General features: G+C 43.3%; 1 long non-coding RNA gene across 1 annotated transcript; it reads left to right on the top strand.

The window, feature by feature from the left end:
• The first annotated feature begins 639 nt into the window (after window positions 1–639).
• LOC144328010 (uncharacterized) lies at window positions 640–17,912 on the top strand. The gene is made up of 3 exons (XR_013393217.1): window positions 640–718; window positions 8,077–8,167; window positions 17,525–17,912. It is a non-coding gene; the product is annotated as an uncharacterized LOC144328010 (long non-coding RNA).
• Window positions 17,913–24,072: the final 6,160 nt, after the last annotated feature.

The raw sequence follows: 24,072 nt of genomic DNA, 5'->3' as shown, positions 1-24,072 counted from the left end.
CGTCCACCCCCGAGCTGCTGCTCCGGCTTAACGCAACAAGAGCCTCGTAAGAGATGAAGGCCGCTTCCAAGCCTTCGCTTTGCAAAGGCGGCTGCTGCTGCCTCCACCACCCCTTCTTTTCATTCCCCCAGAGGCTACGCAGTCCGCCCTGCTAACAGCAATAGGGTGGCTGCTGCTGCAGCTGCTGCTATTGCTGCTTGCAAGGGACTTGCAATTAGCAGGAGCCCGGCACGAGCTCAGCCCAGCGCCTTTCACTTATTCACTTATCATTTTATTATTTTATTTTAATTCCAACCCCCTCCTATACTTTTTTTTTTTTTAAAGCAAGCCGCACTTCGCTGAGAAAACAACCCAGGAAGTGACAAGCCCATTTCCTTTCTCCGGGAGGGTCAGTCCAATACAGCACCGCCGTTTCGGCAGGGGAGACCTGGAGCAATCTTGGCAAGATTGCGGAGCTTCCCGCAGGGACACGCGCGCGACGGGGCGGCTTGGTGACGCGGAGTCCCAAGTCCTCTAGCCGGGGTAAGAGAAGGTGGCCTTTGAGCGCTTGCACGCCGACCTTCCCTTCTGCAAATCCTCTCTCCCCCCCCCCGTCTTTCTCCCTCGTTGGTCTCGTCCTGGGCAGATATTGTTACAATGTGTAGAATAGTAGAGCGGAGACACTTTCATTCCCCTCTCGGACAGAGAGAGAGAAGGGAGGCTTTCTTGATGGCTTGAGGTGGAAGCTATTTATTATCTGCTATTTCCTTCTCTCCCCCCCTCCCTCCTCCTCCTCCCCCCTCCTCCTCCTCCCCCCTCCTCCACTTTTCAGTTTTTATTTTGTTGGTGTTTGGGAAATTCTGCTCCCGCTTCCTTGCCGGTGCCTGGGATGAGGAGATGACAGGAGTGATCAGAGACAGGGGACCAAGTTCCTATTGCTGCTACTGCAAAGGCTGCTATTGGCATTCCGGAAAGGAGCAAGCGGGGAATGCACGATGGTGATTGATCTGGGGTGTGTGCGTGCGTGTGTGCTCCTTTAACCCGGTTTCTAACTCCATCGTTCTGGGCTGTCATTATCAGCAAACAAGAGAAGCGAGCTTAGAGAAGGGACAAGAGGTTGGGGGGGGGGGTGAGTTTAGGAATTATCATTTTGTTTATTGAACTTTGCATGTGGACAAGGAAAAGGCTGCCTGCCCTGATTGATTGAACTGAGACCATGCACTGGGGCTGCTGCTAACCAACTGGAAGTGTGCTAACATTTCTACCCTCCCCCTCCTAGCTACCCCCCCACCCCCACCCCACCCCCCTGGTTAGATGTGTTCCTCTTCTGTTTCTTCTTGACGTAGCCATAACTATAAATATGATGATGATAATTTGACGGGAGTGAGACTTTACTGTATGGATTTGCACATGGCGAAAGAATCTGCCCTTGAAAGGCTCTTTTAAAGTTAAGAGTTTTGCAGTACGTCATTGATTTGTCAGCTATATGAGAGTTTAGTCCTCAGGCTTCATTTCTCTTTCCCCTTTCATGAAAATGTAGAAGTCGGCCTGGGCACAAGCAGGCTGACAAACGCTTCGTTATTCATGAGTGTTTTATATCTCTGTTCATAACAGCAGTTGCCAGCAGTGTTTATGTCTGTACGTCCCATTTGATCTTGCACCCCATATTTTTCACATTTTATTTTTAGCTCTTTTTCTCGTTTCCTCCTCTGGGATAATGTTTCTGCATACTGTGAGCCTCAGTGAGTGTATTGTGCATATATTTGCATGATGATTTTGTTATGCTTGATCAATGGAGGGCTGTCATAGTCTATGCTCCAAACCACCATTATATCACTGGCAGTCTACTCAGATGTGACTTATATGTTTGCATGTATTCAGGTAGCTTATGCTTCCATTAAAACAAGCTCAGCATGAAGTTGGATTTAGTATACACTTTTTTTGGGGGGGGGTGTAGCCTAACCAGATATCTTTTTAAAAAGATAATTATAGATTAAATGTGTTACTTTCCTGAATTCTCAGTTACATCTTGCTTTTACAGAGCCTAGGGGTGGCATTTAACTAAGTTTTACTCCAAATCTGTGAACGTGACTAAGTTAAATTCATTAATTTCAATGTGTCTACTCTGGGGGGGGGGGAGCAGTTGACCACCACTCTAGGTTTCTTATACAGTACAGTTTGCTTTGAGTAGGTAAATGGATGTCATAGTATTGATCAACCAGCATGTTAATAGCATTGTACGCATAAGCCATGTTACAAGTACTGATGAAAGTAACAGCACTCCTTGTTCTTCAGTGTGTCTTGGACTGTAGGGGTTTTTTTTTGTGTGTGTGTGTGTGCTTACACTCTTCAATTGGTGGGGCAGGACACTAGTGGGTCACAGCCTAAGCCAAGATGGGCCACAACAGGGGCACTATCACTATGCAAATATATGGCAAAAGAACTGGGTTCCCAAATGCATGTTTGGATTAAAGGGGAATCCTGGGTCTGAAAAGTTTCCAGACTCCTGCTCTAGATGAACTTTGTGCAGATCAGATATTTGGTATTAGATTGGTTAACAGTTTGCAGATTGTTAGCACTGTAAAAGAATTCTTGAGGGAGACTGTAAAATCCGAAGCAGACTCCTCGGTTTCACAGCCCCTTTTAGGATCTAGGGAAATGGTGCCTTTTGCTGAGATGATTTAGGAGTGTGCTCTCATATGTAGTCTTGGCAGCACAGCAGACGTAGGCTGCTTGATTACAAGCTCTGCCCTGTGTTCAGGAGACCACAGTGCAGTTTGACTATAGGGAAAAGATACAAAGCCAACTAAGCAAGCGATACTGTGAGAGAATAGGCATGCAACCAGAGAATGGTACTAATTATGAAATTGGATGCATATTTGTTACAGGATTATGCCCCACCCCCAGTGTGAAGAACACCTTACATTTGGCTTCACTGATTAATGTTAACCCACATATTCTTACTGGGTTAACGAAATAATTTATTTCCCTTTTTCTATCATTTAAAAAAAAATAAATCTGAACTGAGGAATGGTTCTGTTAAACTTAAATGCTTGCATAGTAACAGAAAAATAAGAGGGCTGGTTGTTGTTGTTTTACTGCCCTATGAGACAATCCTATATATGTTTACTCATAATTAAGCCCCACTGCATTTAGTGAGGCTTGCTCCATAGTGTTTAAGATTTCAGCCTCTGTTTATTTGGGTTTTTCTTGCAAAAGCCTTCACCAATACCTGCTAGATTATTTTCCTAGAATCTGAAATGCACAAGAAGACCTTTATCAGGGACAATCCAGTAAGGACAGATTAAACAACCTGTGTTTATTTGATAAGCAATTAGGTATTCAGCCAGAGAATGGAGTTGAGCTTTGCATTTTGAACTGAAACAAGTTAAATTTTCTCTCCACGTCAGTTGTGTGCAGCTAACGCATTTGGAGATTTGAGTTAATATCTACTTTTTTCAATGAAGCTGACACACTGGCCACAGACAAGTTCCTATTGCTATGTCTTTTCAGGGTTCTTTTTTGATTGATGCATGAAAGTGTAGGTGAGACTTGAAAGCTGATGGATGTTTCTCACAGCCAGATTACCATATTAGTACTAGGGAGATGCCCAGGACATCCTAAAATTATGCAACTCCACTCTTATGTGATTACCCATCCATCTATCAATTAAATAGTTTCTCTCTAGTAGTTGCCATACTTCCATATTTCCTATTCATACTGAAACTACATTTTAGAAGATGTCTTCCGAATCATAGGTTAGAAATATTCCAAAATTTGGTCAGTTCAGAACTGTAGAACGTAAGGAAAAATCATGTTGTTAGATCCAACTGACAGTTGGAGAGCAATTACTTGACAAGGCTGCAAAACTATGGGCAACATACTTCCATTGCCTACTTGCTCAATGGAAATCCGCTTGCAGAATAGGAGTTTCAGTTTCTCTTCTCCATCCTTTTCACGTGCCCTCAAATCTGCTTGGACAGAACCGAAATGCTCCAGAGTAGATGTTGGGGTTCAAAGGTGTGTGTGTGTGTGCTCTGACCCTGTCTATTTTGCCCTATGCTATACTTTACCACGCGGGTGGCGCTGTGGGTAAAAGCCTCAGCGCCTAGGGCTTGCTGATCGAAAGGTCGGCGGTTCGAATCCCCGCGACGGGGTGCGCTCCCGTTGCTTGGTCCCAGCGCCTGCCAACCTAGCAGTTCGAAAGCACCCCCGGGTGCAAGTAGATAAATAGGGACCGCTTTCTAGCGGGAGGGTAAACAGCGTTTCCGTGTGCGGCTCTGGCTCGCCAGAGCAGCGATGTCACGCTGGCCACGTGACCCGGAAGTGTCTCCGGACAGCACTGGCCCCCGGCCTCTTGAGTGAGATGGGCGCACAACCCCAGAGTCTGGCAAGACTGGCCCGTACGGGCAGGGGTACCTTTACCTTTACCTTATACTTTACCAGAGTCCACTTTTCAGCTGGGTAATTCAATTGGCTGATCTGATTTTTTAAAATATTAAGTGGTTTAGAAATGCTTTTAAATAATATTACGCTAAGATAACAATTTCTCTCAAAGTAATACAATATGAAATAATTAAGGTTAGTGGGGCACAGTTTTCCATGTCGCTACACATGTGTCCTTGGAAACCTTTGGCCACTTTCACTCAGATTGGAAGTAGACTTATCTCTATAGATATCTCTGTAGAGAAATTATGTTTAAAGCAAGCCACAATTTATTATGTAATATGTTGATAAAAGGAGGCTTCAGCTTTAGATTCAACCCAGATGTTAAAGGTTTTCTTTCTAAATGCTTTTTAAAAAAAATACTGGTGAGCATAAATATCACACCAGGTTTAAAGTGACTTCCAAGCTGCAGAAAGTAATGTTGGCTTGCAGTAATCAGGATTTAAAACATTATCTACTCCAGGAACATTTGGTCTCTCCTCCCGAAATCCTATTTAATTCCATTCATTTCTCAAACACTCAATTTTCATGACTCTGCCTTGAAAGAATGGTTTGCTCTACAGTCGTGATATACATGGTGTCAGTGTGGCCTGACCTACCTCACTTGGTCATATGCTTTAAACATCACGGCTTTCGATATTTGCGAGGAAAGAAAATGCTTCTATATCTACTTTCAACAAATAAAATGCACACGGTGATTTTGTAGGTGATTGGAGAAGTGGTCATATAAATGGGCTAGCAGTAGAGCCAGTGGGGTGATCAATAAAATGTAATAAGTGAAATGCAGCTCATGTTTGTATGGCTGTCGTTTAAAAATCTGGCATAGAGATTGTTCTCCTTTCTTCTTCAGAGGTAATGCCGTACCACAGTATATTCCACTGGTTCATGAATGGTTGCTTTGCATTGAGGCAGTACTACATACATGGATATGTGTATTGAAGCTGGGCTTTGTACATATTCTTCTTTAGATTCAGTTCTTTCCGTACAATCTTGCAATTTACAATTTAATTCTGTCCCTTTTTTCTATTTTTGTTGCCTTAGTATTTATTGCACCAGCAAACAGTGTTTTACAGAATATATAAAAAAGCCCTCATTCTGTTTAAATACCAAAGAGTCTTGCAGATCTTTAAGGTGGCCTGAGGCCCTTTTATGGTCTAGACTCCACTTCATCAAGTAGTTGATGAATGTTTCTGCTGTAAAACATTTGTCAGGATTGCAAGGGACTTGGTTATTTTTGCTACATAGTTGTACCCTTGGAAGTTTTGTTGGTAAGGGTGGCAGTGGTTAATCTGTGCCCCCCTGGGTGTTGCTGGCCTACAACTCCCATCTCTTAAGAACTGGCCTTGTTGCCTGGGGCTGATGGGAACTGGAGTCCAAAATATTTGAAGAGGCAGACGTTAACTGGCCCCAGCTTGGAGGAAGTGTTCAAATCAAATCAAATAGTGTATCAAGGAGCAAATGCATTCAGATGCCATTACATTTTATCACCCCTAGCATCTCACATGAGAAAGATTTAGGACTAGCTGTGTAGATCTTCTTCAGTTCTTTCGGAGCAGTTCATTTAAGGAGCTACTTAATTCAGCCTGCTTGTGGATGCATGGAAGCCTTGTTATACAAGAGCTGGATGGAGGCAGAATTGCTACGGTCAAAGTGCAAAACTTGGGATGTTTGATTTGCTTTTGTTAGAGAAGCCCTTACTACATTGCTTTTTAAAAATTTGGTGTGTGTTTGGCCTGCTTTACTAGTGGTAGGTGTGTTGCTGTGACAAAAAAGATAACTGTACAAGCACAGCAAGTTTGGCTGTATTATGGCCATGATGTTTGCTAGAAAAACCATTGGGTGTTTGCTGTTATACTGTTAGCCCTGTGGCCTAGTTCGGGTCTGACATGGAGGGATGGGCATGAACTAGCTGGATGTCAGGCACCAGATTAGGCAGACAGGAACCAAGGATAAGAGGCATGTGATGTAGTCACGAACAGGCTGGAGGTCAAATACCAGATTGGATAAAGCAAAGTTGGGCCTCATATGAGATGAAGTGTGAGAGAGAGTCTGTGTTATGTACTAGGACGAGTTGCTGACACTAGCAGACCAGCTTAGAAAGAAGGGATTTATAGGGCCTGGTGACTTTCCACTGTGGACCAACACCTGGACCGCTGCTTCAGCCTAGAAGGAGCCCTTGCCCTATGAATAGCCGGATCCATCTGTCTGGCTGAAGGACTAGAGTGCTGGTGGCTGCTGGAGACCATTTTAAAAGACCTTTGCCATTTGCCTTGTTTAAGCTTATGTTTAACTTCTTGTATATCAAATGAACCTGCCCACATAGGAAATATGAATAAGTAACAGCCTATTTCTAACCTCGGACTAGCTTTTCCAGAAATAAGACAAGGGCTATTGATTCAGACTTTTTTTTTTTTTGCTATGACAGCTTTTTACTTGAATGATGGAGCCAATGCTATGACTACCCCAACTTAAGCATTTACAAACATTTTTGTTAAAATTCGGGTAATACCGGGGAGATCAAAATCTGATTTGAGGGCAACTGAAGTGCTTGACTTTTCTTCTCACTGTCCCCAGCCCACAAAGTGAAGCAAATAGCAGAATATGTGCTGTAATGAAATTTCGTTATTGGAGCAAGGAGCAGGGAGGAGTTAAGTAGGACAGGCATTATTCTGTTTAAATGAAGTCACTGTTGGCAAAACAGAAAGTTATTTGACTGGGAAATATTCAGTGTGTCACACACACACACACACACACACACACACACACACACACACACACAGCATGGCAGTCCTAGTTGCCTAGTTTGTTTGTTTTTTTAAGTCAAATTTGTCAATACAGCTGAAAAGGTTTGGATTGGTTTTGCATATTGTGTGTGTGAGAGAGAAACAGGGCCTGCTCTGCTATTTAGATGGCTGAGATGGGCAACCACAGAAAGCAGGTTTTAAGGGTATTGTTAAAGGGCACATTGTCAATTACTTCATTCATTTTAATATTTATTTACTGCAATGGAGGAACCATCTTCTACATCAAATACCAAAATATATTTTGAGAAAAAAAGTTGTTTGTTTCTAAACACACTTTTACAGTAGTCATCTCAAATATCATGTTGTTTGCATACATTTAAAAGCCACGTCTCCATAATACCACATAGATAAACTTAAGATCCAGTTCACTCACAGAGCTGTGTAATTCATAGCCCACCAGAGATTGTTTGAGCTAGACCCATTTTAGATATTCATGTAATTAAGAACAAGTCCAAGTCTCATTTGCCATTTCACATATGAATTCCACATACATATCCATGTATGTAGGCAGTTGCTTATTTACATATGTAACTCTTGAATCTGGCCTAATGTTTCAAACCATGCCTGCATTAACACTTCCTTTTCTTGATTAGTTATTTTCTTTCTGGTATGACAGAGATTGAGCTTTGAAGAAGTAAGAGAAAAAAGGCCGACCAGCTCATATATTTGCAGTTGAAACTAAAAATATTGTGCTATTTTATTCTTGTCCAAAAATTCTTTTTTAAGGCTGAAACATGTAATATAAATTAATATATCGATATTAATTATATTGATAAAACAATGTATTTTAAAAGTTATTCTTCCTATTTCACGATGTTCATACCTTTTATCCCATTTTCTCCACCAGGTAGGAGGGAGACCATGGCAGAAGCCATCTCTGGTGACTAAGGAAACAAAGAACATCGCTGAAGGATTTTGGATACCTGTGCATTTCAAAGGTATATGAAATACATAGCCATACATATTTCTAGAGTTGCTTTCACCATCTCTTACTAGAAGGGAGGGTGTCAGGCAGTATGTACATGATGGCAAGTGGCTGGGCTCTTTGTAATGACCTGTAAGGAACAGTATAGCAATAAAGTGTTTTCAGAACCTTCCCTTTGGAAGCCTCAATGAACATTAACCAATACAAGTTACAGCTTTGCTGTTAATGAATTTGGGTTTCATGGATTAATTTGACTCTTTCCTTGCACATTGAAACAGTGTCCTATTGATCTAGTGTTGTCCTTCGGGCAAAACGTTCAACATGGCCTTGAGAACCGACTTCAAGTTGGAGCGCGGTCACTGCCTTGCTGGGTGTCCTCTCTGAAGCGCCTCGTGACGCATGCTCTTATCTGTAAAATGCTAACAAAGACATAGCTTTCATTCTCACAACTCATTCTGCAAGTTATCATGATTATTAGCTTAGCTAATACAGTTTCTGCAGAAGCTCATTTGAAAGCATATTGCGTACAAAGTATCACCAGTGTTTCGCGCGCCGCCCCCCCCGAAATCTAGCATGCATGAACTATATCATCAAGAAGTATAACACCCTTAATCAAATGATCAAAGGTCTTTGTAAACTTTGCCCATAGAGCTTCCACCTTGGAAAAGAAGATTTGAGTTGGTATTTGGGATGCTTGAGTAGCTGCCAGGGACACAGCACCCTGGCAAGGCTCACCCCTCTTGCTTTTTGCACTGGACTGACACTTCCAGCAGCTAGCATCACTCTGGGGCACTGTGGAAAATTAAAAGACCCAGTTGCCCAGGGCTCTTGGAAGTGCTGCCACCAACAGTCAGGTAAGCCCCGGGTGCAAGTAGATAAATAGGGACCGCTTTATAGCGGGAAGGTAAACGGCGTTTCCGTGTGCGGCTCTGGCTCGCCAGAGCAGCTTTGTCACGCTGGCCACGTGACCCGGAAGCGTTTCCGGCAGCGCTGGCCCACGGCCTCTTGAGTGAGATGGGCGCACAACCCCAGAGTCTGTCAAGACTGGCCCGTACGGGCAGGGGTACCTTTACCTTTATATACTCAGCATATTTTTGCATTCGCTTTTCTAGTCATTAACTTTTGGCTTAAATAAAATAAAGTTAGAAGTTCTCATCCTGTGTGTTGTGTAGATGTACTACTAATAAGCAACACTAGAATGCTAAAGTTCTTGCATGGATCTAAAGGCCACATTTGCGCATAATACTAAACTAAGCTGTGGTTTGAGCTAACCTTAATGTCCACGAGTTGCGTGCTGCTGCACACAGCTCAGGGACTCTTGCTTTCTTCCCCCCTTAGCTGGAGTGGCTGGTTTAGTGTTATCTTTGTACAATGCTATAATTAGAAAGAGAAGAAATAGTTGCAGTTTTTAATCTTGCATTTCATACCAAAATTACAAGTAGTCAAATTGAGTAAGGAGACACACGCTAAAAATTATTTTTAAGTCTCCCTGATTTTAGTAGGAAGGTGAAGCTGCTGAGCATATGCTTAATGTTTTTCAATGAAATCATAGCTTTTTTTTTTTTTTGGTATTTAAACAGTATACATTTTTTAAAACAACATGCAAAACCCCAGGGTGTATTCAACTATGTTTTACTCAGAGTAAATCTGTTGAAATTAATGGACCTAACTTGTTCATGTTCATTAATTTCAACGTGTCTACTCTGAGTAAAACTTAGTTGACCGTCACCCTCTGAATGCAGTGAAGCACATATGTAAAATAAAGGAGATGGGGGTGAGGAAACATCAAAGCGTTTTCTTACTGTTTCTTGTGCCCAGCATCCCAGAAAAAGACCCTCATTTTACATCTTTTGGTATGTGACTGTTCAACAGCTAATTAGACATTTGGGTATGTCCAAAATGCTCCCAGTGCAAGCAGGGTGGTGCGTGCTGCTTTGCATAGTTGCCACGTCCCTGTTCGTTTCTTGGGGCCTCTCCTTCCCTCCCTTCCCATAAATAAGGGGTCTCAATTTCCCAGCCTTGAAATAGGAAGGTGAGGAGCTGCAGCTGTCTGCTGTATCTGTGTAAAGGTTTTAGTTTGGGGGAAGGAGCGCTGTCTGGTTCTATGTGTGTGAAAGGTGTGTGTGCCCACATTTGTATGTGGTGATGATGTGTATGTTTTGTTTCCATATTTATATATGCAGTGGACATGCTTGTTTCGATCCAGTGACCCTGAATCACGCCCACCCTTTTTGTATGGGTAACATCCTGCCATACCAATTATCATAGTTTAACCATTATAGGAATATTAAAAAGACCATTGTACATAAGATCATGGAGCATAAGGACAGCACTGCTGGACCGGAACAATATCCTATGTAGTCCAGCACCCTTTTCTCACAGTGAACAACTTAGATGCCTTTGACTAGCTTCCACAAATTTGTCTAATCATCCTTTAAAGCGACCCAAGTTGGTGGCCATTGCTATCTCTTGTGCATGTAGATTCCATAGTTTATCTATACAGTCATACCTTGGGTTACAGATGTTTTGGGTTGCGCACCATGCCAAACCCGGAAGTACTGGAACGGGTTACTCTGGGTTTTGGCGCATGCGCAGAAGCAGCGAACCGCAACCCACGCGTGCACAGAAATGGTGCTGCGGGTTGTGGACGCTGCGGGTTGCGAGCGTGCTTCCCACACGGATAATATTCGCAACCCGAGTATCCACTGTACAGTGTGCGAATAAGTATTTTATTTTGTCTGCCCTGTATCTTCCAATGGATAAGTGAAGAACATCATCTGAGCTTTTATCACTGTTGCCATACCTTGACATGAGCCTGAAAACCCCTACATTTTAACCACTCACATACTGAGTTTGGCAGGGTGCTTAAAAGGGATTAGGTGCAATTTGAAGTGATCTTGAAAGTAATCTACCCTTTAAGTGACCTCTTATCTCCTTAAGCGCCTACTATGTTCACAGTCATAGCAGCTAAAAGGGGATTTGTTGAGGATCACTTAAGCATGATCAAGGTGATTGTGGTCTTGACAGTTCCAATCTGAGCTAGGTGAAATCTTGATGTGGGCAGGTGAGGTGGGTGGGTCTTTGAAACTACTGTTGGTGCATGGACTAATGGCACCAAGGCTGCCGTGGTAAAAAGTAGGAATTGGTTTTTAGTTAATTTTATTTCAGGTAAACTCGTTTAGAGTCAGGTGATAAACCTTCTAAAACAGTGGAGACCTGACATACTATAGTTTATCAAACAGGAGCACTAAAATTCTCCTTAACAAACTGGAGCACTAATTTAAGGAGCATTAGGTCTTTCTCTGAAAATTTATCCTTTATGACATTTGAAAAGGAAATGCTCTGTCATCTATTGTACAGTACAATGAAACCGCTCTCATCGGCCAATGAGGAAATACTGGAAGTACTGTCAAGCCCATAGGCTCATCAAATGGATTTGTTTTGCTCATTATCTAAATGCTCACTTGTCAGTTACCAGCATATATTCGCTTTGGCCTGATTGTGCTTTCTTGTACACATGCATCCTATTACTTATGCAGTCTGTACAGGTGCCTGTGTTTCCATTTTCCCCTTCAAAACATATTGGTGGTTTTTATCTTTCCAAAGAGAAGCCAAAAGGAAACTTGGTTAGGTTTAGATGGTCCATATTACCTGCCAGCCCAATCAGTACAATCTCATAGTTAAACTATGGAATTCACTGTATTACAAGATGCCGCGATGGCCACCAACATAGATGACTTTAAAAGGGGATTAGAATTAGTCAATCACCATAAATACTCCTCACGATGGCTATTCTATTTGCTGTCCATCTTTCAGGGTATCTGTCAAGATCAGAGGTAGCTTGCTTCTCAATCAGGTTCAGCGTTAGCTTGCTTCTGAATACCAGTCGCTGGTGTTCAGTGGTGGAGAGCTATTGTCACATCCAATTGGCTACTGTGGGGAAAGAGTTCTAGACTGGCCTGGCCTTTGATGCAGCAGAGATGCTCTTAGAGATACAGTAGAGATGCAACAATAACTTGTTGTCGTTGTTGTTTTGCAGTTCTGCACCTAATGCAATATATTAAAATTCCTGACATTTATACATTCTGCCTTTCTCGTCCAAGAAAATCTGACAAGACCAAAAGTATAAACTGCCCCCAAGTTACAAATGGGAGTGCATTGAGCAGTGCAGTCCTCTGCCCATGTGGCGCAGTGTCGCTTTGAGTTTTGCATGCTCTTCCCTGATGCTAATACTACACCCTGAGATTCCATACCAGTAAAGAATACTTTACTGGGATTTTGAGATTTAAGAAGGCTGAGAATACACTCATATGAGTCTACCCACAGCTCTTGTATTGTCCGCGAAAACAGATGGATCCTGATAGATTCCGACAAGCCTTGCCGGGACCCTGCTCCTCCTGGTGACTCATTAGATGACCTTGTTGAGGACTGGAATAACTGGCTCTTGCCAAAACAAAATAAAAATAAAAATAAAAAAATCCTTCCAGTAGCACCTTAAAGACCAACTAAGTTAGTTCTTGGTATGAGCTTTTGTGTGCATGCACACTTCTTCAGATACACATTCTTCAGATATCAATGGCTCTTGAAAGCCAATGATGAGATCGCGCCTAAGCGCCCTCTGCGACTCCGTCGAAACCAGGCCCCTTGGTTTACTGAGGAGCTCCGGAAAATGAAGCGGGATCTCAGATGGCTAGAGCGAGTATGGCGACGGACTCGTGACGGAGCCTCAAGAACATCTTATAGGACGCTTATGAAAGCCTATGAGATGGCTTTGAAAGCTGCTAAGAAATCTTACTTTGCAGCTTCCATTGCATCCGCTAGCTCTCGCCCGGCACAACTTTTTAGAATAATTAGGTCACTAACGTCCTTAGGAGGACAACCAAATTTAAGCACAAATTCGACCCACAGCTGTGAGGCATTCGCGAGCTTTTTTGCGGAGAAAGTCCTGTTGCTCCGCCGAGACCTCTCTGCCAATTTAGATACAGTTACTGAACTGGAGGCCCCTCGACTGACTTCAGGTCCAGTGTTGGACCATTTCGATTGGATACTCCCTGCTGATGTGGATAGATTCCTCCAAGTTGGTAGGCCCACCACCTGCCTCCTTGATCCATACCCATCTTGGCTGATTAGGGAGTGTCCAGATGTTGCGCAGACCCCCCTGGTTGAAATTATCAATTTGTCCCTTGACACGGGGACATTCCCAGGGGAACTGAAGGAAGCAGTAGTGTGTCTTAAAGAAAACTTCATTAGATCCCTTATACCTATCCAATTACCACCCAGTTTCAAATCTTCCATATCTGGGTAAGGTAATTGAGAGAGCAGTTGCTGAACAGCTTGGTAGGTTTTTGGAGGAAACATCGGCTTTAGATCCATTTCAGTCCGGTTTCCGTCCTGGTTTTGGGACCGAGACGGCTCTGGTTGCCCTAACAGATGATCTCCGTAGACAACTGGATCGAGGCGGGTCAGGACTGCTGATCCTTTTAGATTTGTCAGCAGCCTTTGACATGGTCGATCATGATCTTCTGGACCGCCTCGCAGACGTGGGGATACAGGGCATAGCCCGTAACTGGCTGTGCTCTTTTATCTCTGGTCAGGGACAGAGGGTGGCACTAGGGAGGGAAATGTCATCGCGCCATTCCTTGGTGTGTGGAGTGCCACAGGGCGCAATTCTCTCCCCGATGCATTTTAACATCTTTATGCGCCCCCTTGCCCAGATTATCCGGAGCTTTGGGCTGGGCTGTCATCAATACGCTGATGACACTCAGCTCTATCTGCTGGTGGATGGCCACACCGACTCGGCCCCAAACACACTGACCAGATGCTTGGAAGCTGTGGCTAGATGGTTTCGTGGGAGCCGATTGAAACTAAATCCTTCAAAGACAGAGGTCCTATGGCTGGGTCGGGATGGCATGGGGATGAGGGACCAACTCCCTTCTCTTGTGGGGGCCCAATTAGTGCCATTGCCTTCCGTTAAGAGTTTGGGTGTAATCCTTGACGCCTCCCTTTCCATGGAGGCGCAAGTTACAGCAACAGCCAAGGCGACATTTTTCCACCTTCGCCACATCAAGCAGTTGGTCCCTTACCTTTCCCGCCCCGACCTGGCCACAGTGATCCATGCGATGGTCATCTCCAGGCTTGACTACTGTAATTCGCTCTACGCGGGGCTGCCCTTGAAGCTGTCCCAGAAACTCCGGTGGGTGCAGAATGCTGCAGCGAGGCTCCTCATGGGGTCTCTGCCATGGGAGCATATTTACCCAGTGCTTTTCAAACTGCACTGGCTCCCGGTAGAGTACAGGGTCAGATTTAAGGTGCTTCTTTTGACCTTTAAAGCCCTTCATGGCCTAGGACCCTCGTACCTACGAGACCGCCTCTCCTGGTATGCCCCACGGAGAGCCTCAAGGTCCATAAATAGCAACACCCTAGTGGTCCCGGGCCCTAAGGAAGTTAGATTGGCTTCAACCAGAGCCAGGGCCTTTTCAACTCTGGCTCCGGCCTGGTGGAACGCTCTGCCTTATGAGACCAGGGCCCTGCAGGATCTGATTTCTTTCCGCAGGGCCTGTAAGACAGAGTTGTTCCGCCTGGCCTTTAGCTTGGAGCCAATTTGATTCCCTCCCTCTCTTTCTTTTTTCTTTCCTTCTCCTCCTGCGTTGAGGCTACATTTTATTTTAATGTTGTCATATTTTAATGTTGTGTTTTAATTTTGTTTTTAAGTTGTAATCACTCAACTTGCTTTTATTATTGCTTGTAAGCTGCTCTGAGCCCAGCCTTGGCTGGGGAGGGCGGGGTATAAATAAATTATTATTATTGTTGTTGTTGTTGTTGCTGCTAGTTGGGCAGCATACTGACTACTCTGTGTGGCATACCATCCTATTAATGTAGATTACTGTTCCTGTCTACAAACAATTGTTCCATATTCCAACTTGGATGTAGGGCAGGCAAATTTATCCATAGCTTTGTGAAAGCAAAAATATCTCTGGGGCTGGGAGCTGGTAAAGAAATAGAAGAGTTTTACATTTATGCTACGATAAGTTGTATTCTGGATGCTCATTTGCCCAACATGGTTTGAGGTTTTCCCCTTTCCCTTCTATCATGTAAGCCCAGACATTTTCTTCAGTCGTCAGTGTTTCCCTGCTGGTTCACACACTGATAGGGGTTTGCATAGGATGTGAAATCAGCCCATGAGGACATCCATCTGGTGGGGAGATAGATGCTTGTCTTCTTAACATGAGAGGCTTCCAGCACTGCTTGGTCATCCACTGTAACTACCAGTTTGAAACATATAACTGGAAGCCTTTTTAAGCAATGGCTAAGTGTGTTCACACTTGCATGCAGTAGGTTTCAGGAAGTAGTCTTGGGTTTATTCAGATATACTTTATTTTTCCATGTATAACACGACCCCATGTATAAGACAACCCCTATTTTTGGGAGCCCTCAACAGTTGTTGAGCTTCTTTTGTAAGTTTGCTGAGCTGTTGAGCAACTTTTGTATGATCCCCCGCTCTGGCTGATGGAACTGGTGCTGTAATACACCGCATACTGGTGCTCACCAAATATTCTTCCTAAGCCAGGAAGAGTGGGGAAGCAGCCTCCTCTCCGACAGCACCAGCCCTTGCTTACTTAGCATATTAACCCGTGTATAAGACAACCCTCAATTTATCACAAAAAAATTCAGAGAAAAGGTCGTCTTATACATGGAAAATACAGTACTTGCCTCATTTGGAGCATAGTATATGTTTGGATATGTGTGTACATCCTTCTCACACAATTTGTGTACTCCTGTTCTTAAAAAAAGAGAGAGAAAAAAGGACAGATTGCATGCCAAGATATACATGTCAGGTCTTACATCTGCACATGGGTATGGTATGTGAACTTGTTCAGCATTAGAAATCCAGCCATATGTGAAATGGTATCAGAGAAAAAATGGAACCTTTCACATCCCTGCTGCTTTCTTGAGACACCTGCGCATCCAAAGAGCTAGTATGCTAAAGAAGCTGGGCATCTAATGCTTATGTTAGCCAGAACTATCCTTAAAAGCTTTGCTAGGCTGCTTGCAAAGGAGAACATTCCTTTACAATTTTCTACCCATTCATATGACATATATGAATTTTCTACCCATTCATATGACTGGTTTAACTGCCTTTTGGGTGAAGACTCCACAAGATTCAAGATTTTGAGGATTAAAATTAGCATCCCTACAATTAGGAGGATGCGTTGTATTAAAAAATATGATTTTTTACAGGTTTATGTTGGAGATTTGACAAGGGATGGGGAACCTTTTTTCTGGGGGTTTACATGTCAGTGGCGAACGAGGTAAGAGGTAAAAGTGGGAAGAGCAATAGGTGTGACTCTTAATGTGTGTGACAGCTGTAATGAAGCCCACTGTGTAAAGTCATAGAGGTTTCTACCCCATCAAGCACACATCCCTCCATCAGGGCAAGCAAAATGTATCATTACAGTTCAAGGATGCATATTTCAGACACGTCCCCTTGCAATTTATTTGTTGTGAATTTACACAAAGGCTTTTCGACATCATAGAAGAACCGAGGCTGAGAGGACAAAATGGCCAGAGTAGTTCTAAGGTAGATAAATGATGTCTTCACTACCCTGTGCACTGACTGTAAACCCTGTTGGCTGATGTGTATGTGACAGAAGACCAGACGATAAGAAAATTAGAGAAGGTGAACAGGGAAGCAGCCAACAGGGGAACGACAAGACAGTAGCTGAGAGAAAAGGCTTCTGGAGGCCAAAGTCGCTTGCAGTAAGATAAGCAGATGTCAGGGAGACGGGAAGTAAGAGAAGTTAAATAGTCATAGAAGCCGTGAGATAGGCAGTGAGGCAGAGAAGGGAGGATGATGAACAATAATAGTTACAAGCCTTTTGATAATGCTTCATAAAATGAGTAGGAGAGGTAATATCCCATAGCATAAAGCCATTTAGAAACTCCAGGGTAGCGAAGCCCCACAAGGCAACTGGTTTTAAAAATACAGCTGTATGTATCATAGGCCACAGGGGGATATTTATGTGAAGGCCTGTTGTTAAAGCCTTGGCAGCACTTCGCTAGGTGGGGCAGCTCCATTTTGTATGATAAATATGGCTCTTTGTTTTGAGAAGCAGGAAGTCATTGGAAAGAGAAATGTACTGCCATATCACATCACATTCTGCATATGATAGAATGGCGGGGAGGAATATTTTAACTCCTCCTTTTGGCTTCTTCCGAGATCAAAGATGGCCACAACAAAAGGTCATTGCGATAAGAAGAGCAAATCAATTATCAAATTAATTTCCAGGAAGTACGTTTTTATAAGGACTGTCCACACTGTAATGTTCTTGAAGCAGCTTGTTTGTTTGAACCCTTTGTCTTTACTTTACAGACTTTACATCATCAATGGGAACTTTTTCCTGTGCTGGGCATTTGGTCTCTCTTGAATTCTGCTTGTATCATGTTATTTGATATTTTGTTATTTTCATCAATGTAAGCAAGAAGGACTTTCTCAGTTCAAGGACACATTCTTGTGAGGCAAAGGCACTCAGGGAGGGTGTGTGGCATGGAGAGAGTCCCGAGGGCCAGGTAGAGAGGCTACCAGGCCTAAGATGCCCCCCCTACTTCAAAGGTCACCATTTATCACTATCTCCAATATCCTTCCTTTGTCTGTTTAGATGTGCAGGTTACAATTCCAGGAAAGTGTGCAAAGATGCATACTTTTATTTTGATTACAGAATTCATGATCCCAAAAACGTTTGTGTTATTTTTATTTATTTTCAAGAAAACGTTTCTAACCCTTATGACTATTAAAGAAAATTTTGACATTTCTTTGCTCCTTCTCGCCATTAGCGGGAATAAATTAGGAGTCTGAGTTGATCTGGTGTATAATTCCGAGTTTTGTTTTGTTTTTAGTGAAAGGTACACAGAGCTCTGTTAGCAATGGCTAAAAAGAAGCCTCACAAGAACTCTGCTGCAAGGTTTCCTTAACTGAAGAGAGTGGATACAGATGGTTCCCTCTTTGCTCCAAGAAAAAGTATGTAGGATGGGAAGGGAGCATTCCCTCCCTCCTCCATATTCATACCTCAGCTAGAAATGTCGGCACTGATTCCTTTGCAGCCAGCGCACGTAGGGGCCATCTTCAGGGAACAGACTGTAATGTATTTAATGAATCTGAGGAAAGTAAGAAATTGTAAATGCTGCAGGGCAACACACACTTGCTATTCAATCTGCCAGATTTGTGCCAATTAAGACAACTTGCAGCTGTTTGGCTCCTCCTTATTAGGAGACATTTGTATCAGGCACCAGGTTAAGCATTTATTTTCTCTGGCATGTTGAATACGCTTTGGTGATACCTAGTCACTTTGTAAGCAAAGACTGAAACAGTGTTATTTACTGGATGCATGCAGTAAGGAGCAAGTTTGTTCTTTTTTAATAATAATAATAATAATAATACACTGCCTTTGACAGTTTTCTCAGAGGTGTCTGTGTGCAGGTAGATTGTATTTAAAAGGTTTGCAGCAGAGGTCCTACAGACACACATTTGCATACAATGTGCAAATGTTAATTTATATGTACCAGGGCAAAGAAAGACTAATTTTCTATTCCAGTCACCCTGGATAAACCCTTTTGCACCCAACTTGCACCCCAAATCAGTTTACACCCCGATTTATTTACCTCAATTAATTTCCCAACAGTTCCTGCTCCGAAACAGTTCAGTTCCCATTCCTTACCCCAGTCAAATCCAGATAAAGTAATCTTAACTGATTTCCTCAAATTAATATCCTGCCCAGTTACTAAGGCCCACCCTCCAAATCACTTTCCCCCAGATTCACTACGTAGCCAAAAACACTAAAATAGCAGATTCAGGGCCCACTTCCAGCAAAACCCCAGTCTGTGTGCAGAGGAAATACTGTACAGGATTGTATCCAACCAAGTTATGCTATTACTGTAACTCAAGGTCTTCTGCCTATGCACCCTCCATCTCATCTGGATATTTGGGGACAATCCCCAGAACAGATTTGGAAGAGGAGTGGGGTGGGGGAAAAGGGAGAGGAAGTCCCATTATATGCAGGCAGACGCCATTGAGCTAACTGGATGACTTCACTGGGTACAACCCATAGTAATTTGGCTTCCATTGATCAATTATGGGTTGAAATTCAAGTGAACTGAAGCATGACTAAGGCTGCAGTCCTAAATACACTTACAAGGAAGTAAGTCCCATTGAAACTGTCCCAAGTTAAACAAGCATAATTTTGCCCTGTAAGTGTTATTATATATGGTGTGTTTCTTCTCATCTTGAATGTGATACTGTTTGGCACAGAGGCTGTCATAACTTGAGACATGCCTGCAGCTGCTTGTTTCCACATGTCAGAGCCAAAATGGGTGTACAGTCATACCTTGTGTTACGTTTGCTTCACGCTGCGGCTTTTCAGGTTATGAACAGGGCAAACCCGGAAGTGTTTACTTCCGGGTTCGCTGCACGTGTATGCACAGAAGCGATCTGCGTGCTTCACGCACGCGCAGTTGCAGTGCTCTACTTATGGACTTTTCGGTGTGCGAACGGCACCCTGAAACGGATCGCGCTCGTAAGTAGAGGTACCACTGTACACTGAAACACATGTGGGCTGTACAGTTTTCACAGTGTACTGCTCTCACCATTCACACATTCACTGGTAACAAAAGAAATGCGAGGCAACTTTAAGTGCCGCATTGCAGCAGTCAGATTTTTAGTGTTGGGCTACAGTTACCCTGTTCAACTTTGTACTGGACTGTAATGAATACATGGTTCATCGTGGCCATAAGTGGGAACAATTAAAGTGTAAATTCAGGCTAATCCTTGGACGTCTGTTTGTGCCACTTCCATCATGTTTTGACAAAACGACTTGATTGTCATGTGCCCACTGTAGAAGGTACATATTCCCATGGCTGCCGTATGAGAATAAATAATCACATAGGGCTGATAATAACTTTAATTTATGTAGTCATCGGTATTAATAAAGTTGTCCTTATTTACAATGATAATTTTGAAATGCCTGGATTGGTCTGACTGAGAACCAGTTTTAACAGCAGTCCTTAATACCTCTGCTCTTGCCAAAGTCTCTTTTCATAGCCAGCTAATCAGAACTCCAGAGATATTTTGTGCCTTCTGTAAATGTGTGGGTGCAATTACTCAGAGAAGGCAGAATGCTGCTTGCTATTTATAACTTTCATTTTACCTTTTATCTCTCCTTGCACACACTCCCTAGCGCTATTCAGATTCCCTCCATAATGATGGCTGATTCCTGACTCCCTTTTTTTTTAATCTACCGGGTGAGTGGGAGGTCATAATTTAACTGTGTTGCTGTATGTGGCAATGCTTTTTTCTTGTCACACATACTTGAAACAACATAGCAAGAGGCACAATTAGTGCTTTTTAGCACATGGGCCAAACTTCAGTGAGCTGCTCCTGTTCAAAAAGGAATTTAAAGAGATAGACAGGCAAGGAAAGCCAACCCTGGCCATGTCCAAGAATTCCATGTAAGGCAGTGACTGAGCCTGCTGCTGGATTTCTGGGATAAAGGACCAATTCTGCACTCTCTACATCACTCAGTAATAGCTTCCCAGTGCACTCAAGCAGGCTCCAATCTATAGTGATGGCACTTATTGTTGTAGAAGAGAAAATATGACGGCAAAATCTGGGTGGACCCTTGAATAGCATGGCTGGCCGGGAATGGAAAGAGCCCCCTTGGGTTTCAATATAGTTTGGTCCATAGCATAGCAGGAGCATCCGCCAAAGTTTCAGGCCAAGAAGGCCCATGAAATAACACCAGGGTCTTACTTCCTTGCTTGCATAGAATGTCACAGACTCTCTTTATAGTTGCTGGTGTTGATCTAGCAGAAATAGTTCAAATGCCACTAAGATTGGAGCCTAAGTTGGGAGGGAGAGGGGTGGGAGGGAAATAAATTGCACTTCAGGAGAATGTCCTTGCTGCAGTATGGGTAGTCTTGTCAGGTCCAGACATTTATTCTCTGCCTGCACCCCCCCCCCCGCCCCTAGTACCGTCTCTGTTTTGAAAAATAATAATGGAGGACTTCTTTTTGATCCCTTTGTTTTAGCTCTCACATTTCTGCAGGAAGGCCCCACTTGACTGAAAAAGTTGAAATGTTATCACTAAAAAAGATGGCACACAGTTGCATATAATCTGCATCTGCTATTTTATACATTTAGATGCCAATTTAGAAATTGCTATAATAGAAATACAAATACAGGGTATCTCACCATAGTCCATGAAGTCTGAACTGGTGATTTCTTTGCCTTTCCAATTCAGGTTCTAACTGATGGTGGGCAATATCCTGGCCCCTGCTCTCTTTTCTTAGGGTTCTTTTTATTTAACAAACCAAACATGGTCCAGACAGTTCTCCAGATAGAAGACACATCAAATAGAGAACCATCTTCTGTAGAACAGGACCCATGCACCCCCTTCATTTCTGTCTGATTGATTGATTATATTTAAACTCTGCTCTCTACCCCCATCCATTCTACATAGTTAGAAGCACTCTGTCCTTCTAACCATCCTTGTTAGGCAGGGTAAGCTCTGAGGTAATAACTGGACTAATGAGTGTCACGGCTGAGAGTGGATATAAATCTGCACCCCTCTGTTCCTAGTCTGATGCTACACTGCACTGACTCTCACAGGCTTTGTATTTATAGGCATATATGACAGTATAAGAGGGACGCGGGTGGCGCTGTGGGTAAAACCTCAGCGCCTAGGACTTGCCGATCGTATGGTCGGCGGTTCGAATCCCTGCGGCGGGGTGAGCTCCCGTCTTTCGGTCCCAGCTCCTGCCCACCTAGCAGTTCAAAAGCACCTCCGGGTGCAAGTAGATAAATAGGTACCGCTTTATAGCGGGAAGGTAAACAGCGTTTCCGTGTGCTGCTCTGGTGCCGGTTCGCCAGAGCAGCTTCGTCACGCTGGCCACGTGACCTCCGGACAGCGCTGGCCCCCGGCCTCTTGAGTGAGATGAGCGCACAACCCTAGAGTCTGTCAAGCCTGGCCCGTACGGGCAGGGGTACCTTTACCTTTACAATGACAGTATAATATTCATGCATATTAGTTACAGTATACAAGTGTGCACTGACAAATGAATACTCTTTGGATACTGTTCCTGCCCTTGGTATCCAGTGCCAATTATTCTATACACTCTAAAGACTGGATATTTAATAGATTTGCTCACATGTTCTGGAGCCTGTGCATCTTACATTAGCAGTAACCTTCTCCCTTCAGCAGCCAGACCTTTTCAGCTTTACTGCCTTCCTGGGATTTGTAGGCGAGGACACAGTTCTGTCTTTCAGAAGACAATCCCTAGAGTTCTACATGTGTTTCATTCTTTTCAAAGGAGGCCTCTTCTAGCTCACTGTTCAGAATGTTGCTTGCTCTGTTTTAACGCTATTTCTGATTGGCTTTGGCGAATTTCACAACAGGAGATCTATAGATATGCAAATAAAAAGGAAGTAATTTTGCATAAAAACCTTTAGGCATAATGTACAATTTAGGTTGTAATCCTAGACATATCTGCTGAGAAGCTATTCTTGTAGACTTAAATGATACACCCCAGGAAAGTGTACAGTATTCAGGATTGCAACTTTAGCCTCAGTATCCCCCTTAAGCTAATGGACTTTTGTAGCCCAGGTTAGGGCCTTGGTAAAGTGTATTTATTGTGTATGCACTTACAAACACACACACACGGGTCCTGAGACCTGTTAATGTGTGCCCTCCCGCTTTTTTGTAAAGTAATTAGACATGCATCCCACAATGGGGCAAAGGGTCTCGAAAGAAGAGAGAGAAGAAACAAAATCAAAGGCATGGAAAAGATTGGGATGATTGGGAAGAGCTCTGCAAGTTTTTGCTACTTTTAAAGAACGGATTGTACATGTGCTCAAGCACTGGAGTACACAGCCAGTGATATATTAAAAAATGCAGGCATAGATAAGGAGTGTTGCATCACTAAGGGTGGTGAAATATACACAACAGCTGGGTAACGAAAGTACTCTATTGTGCTGAAAACTGATCATGAGCAAAAGCCCACGAGCAATGTGTCACTCTCATCCACATAATAAAATCCAGAGGAAGTTGAGAGTCTTCTCTGCAAGTCTGAGGAACAGCAGAAAAAGCAGCTGCTCTGTGCTAGTGCGTATAAATATCTCATGACTGGCCAGTCAGGACTTGTTTTACTACAAAGCTATTAGAATGGATCATTATTGCAATATAGAGACTTGAAGAAGTCTCCCAAAGCCTTTGCTACCTTAGTGACTTGGAGGGTCCTGTGTTCGTAGAACTAGTACTCCTCAGACTGAATGAAGAATGGATGAATGAATGAAGAAGAAGAAGAAGAAATCAGTTTTCAACCATATTAATTGATCTGAAACCTATCCATTCCAGAAGGCAGTGTGTATAATTCCCTAACCGCCCCACCCCCTCACCCAATGGTATAGTTGACGTTATTGCTTTTTCCCCTTGGTTACTAGATTTGTTATTTTCCCCCTTCTTCCGTTTCCTCATATCTTTATTTGTAGTGTTGGAGGACTGAAATTGATGACCTCTGTGCCAGAGTGGAGGGGAAATATTGCTTCTTTAGCAGCCTACTTAGTGCTAGCTGCCAAAAGATTAATTTAGCCTGGAGAAGTGTCCTTGAAAAAGCAGCCATTTGAGTTAGAAGGCAGGCAACTTGCTCATCTCTCAGGGTCCTGCCAGATACCTGTTGTGCATTGGAGTGCTGCTCTTAATTTCAGTATCTGCCTGCGCACACACAGGTAGAGAGACCATTTGGATTTTTTTAAAGGAGCTTATTAGTTTATGCTACCCTAACAGTCTGCAGTAGATGCAATAAGAGAATCAGCAGCTTGCAGTGCAGTAGCTATTGAGGTACCCTCCCCTTTCCAGGACTCCCTTCCTTCCA

Source organism: Podarcis muralis, chromosome 6 (assembly GCF_964188315.1).
Source record: "Podarcis muralis chromosome 6, rPodMur119.hap1.1, whole genome shotgun sequence".
NCBI lineage: Eukaryota > Metazoa > Chordata > Lepidosauria > Squamata > Lacertidae > Podarcis > Podarcis muralis.
The sequence above is the reverse complement of the archived record's forward strand: the minus strand, read 5'-3'. Positions and strand labels throughout refer to the sequence as shown.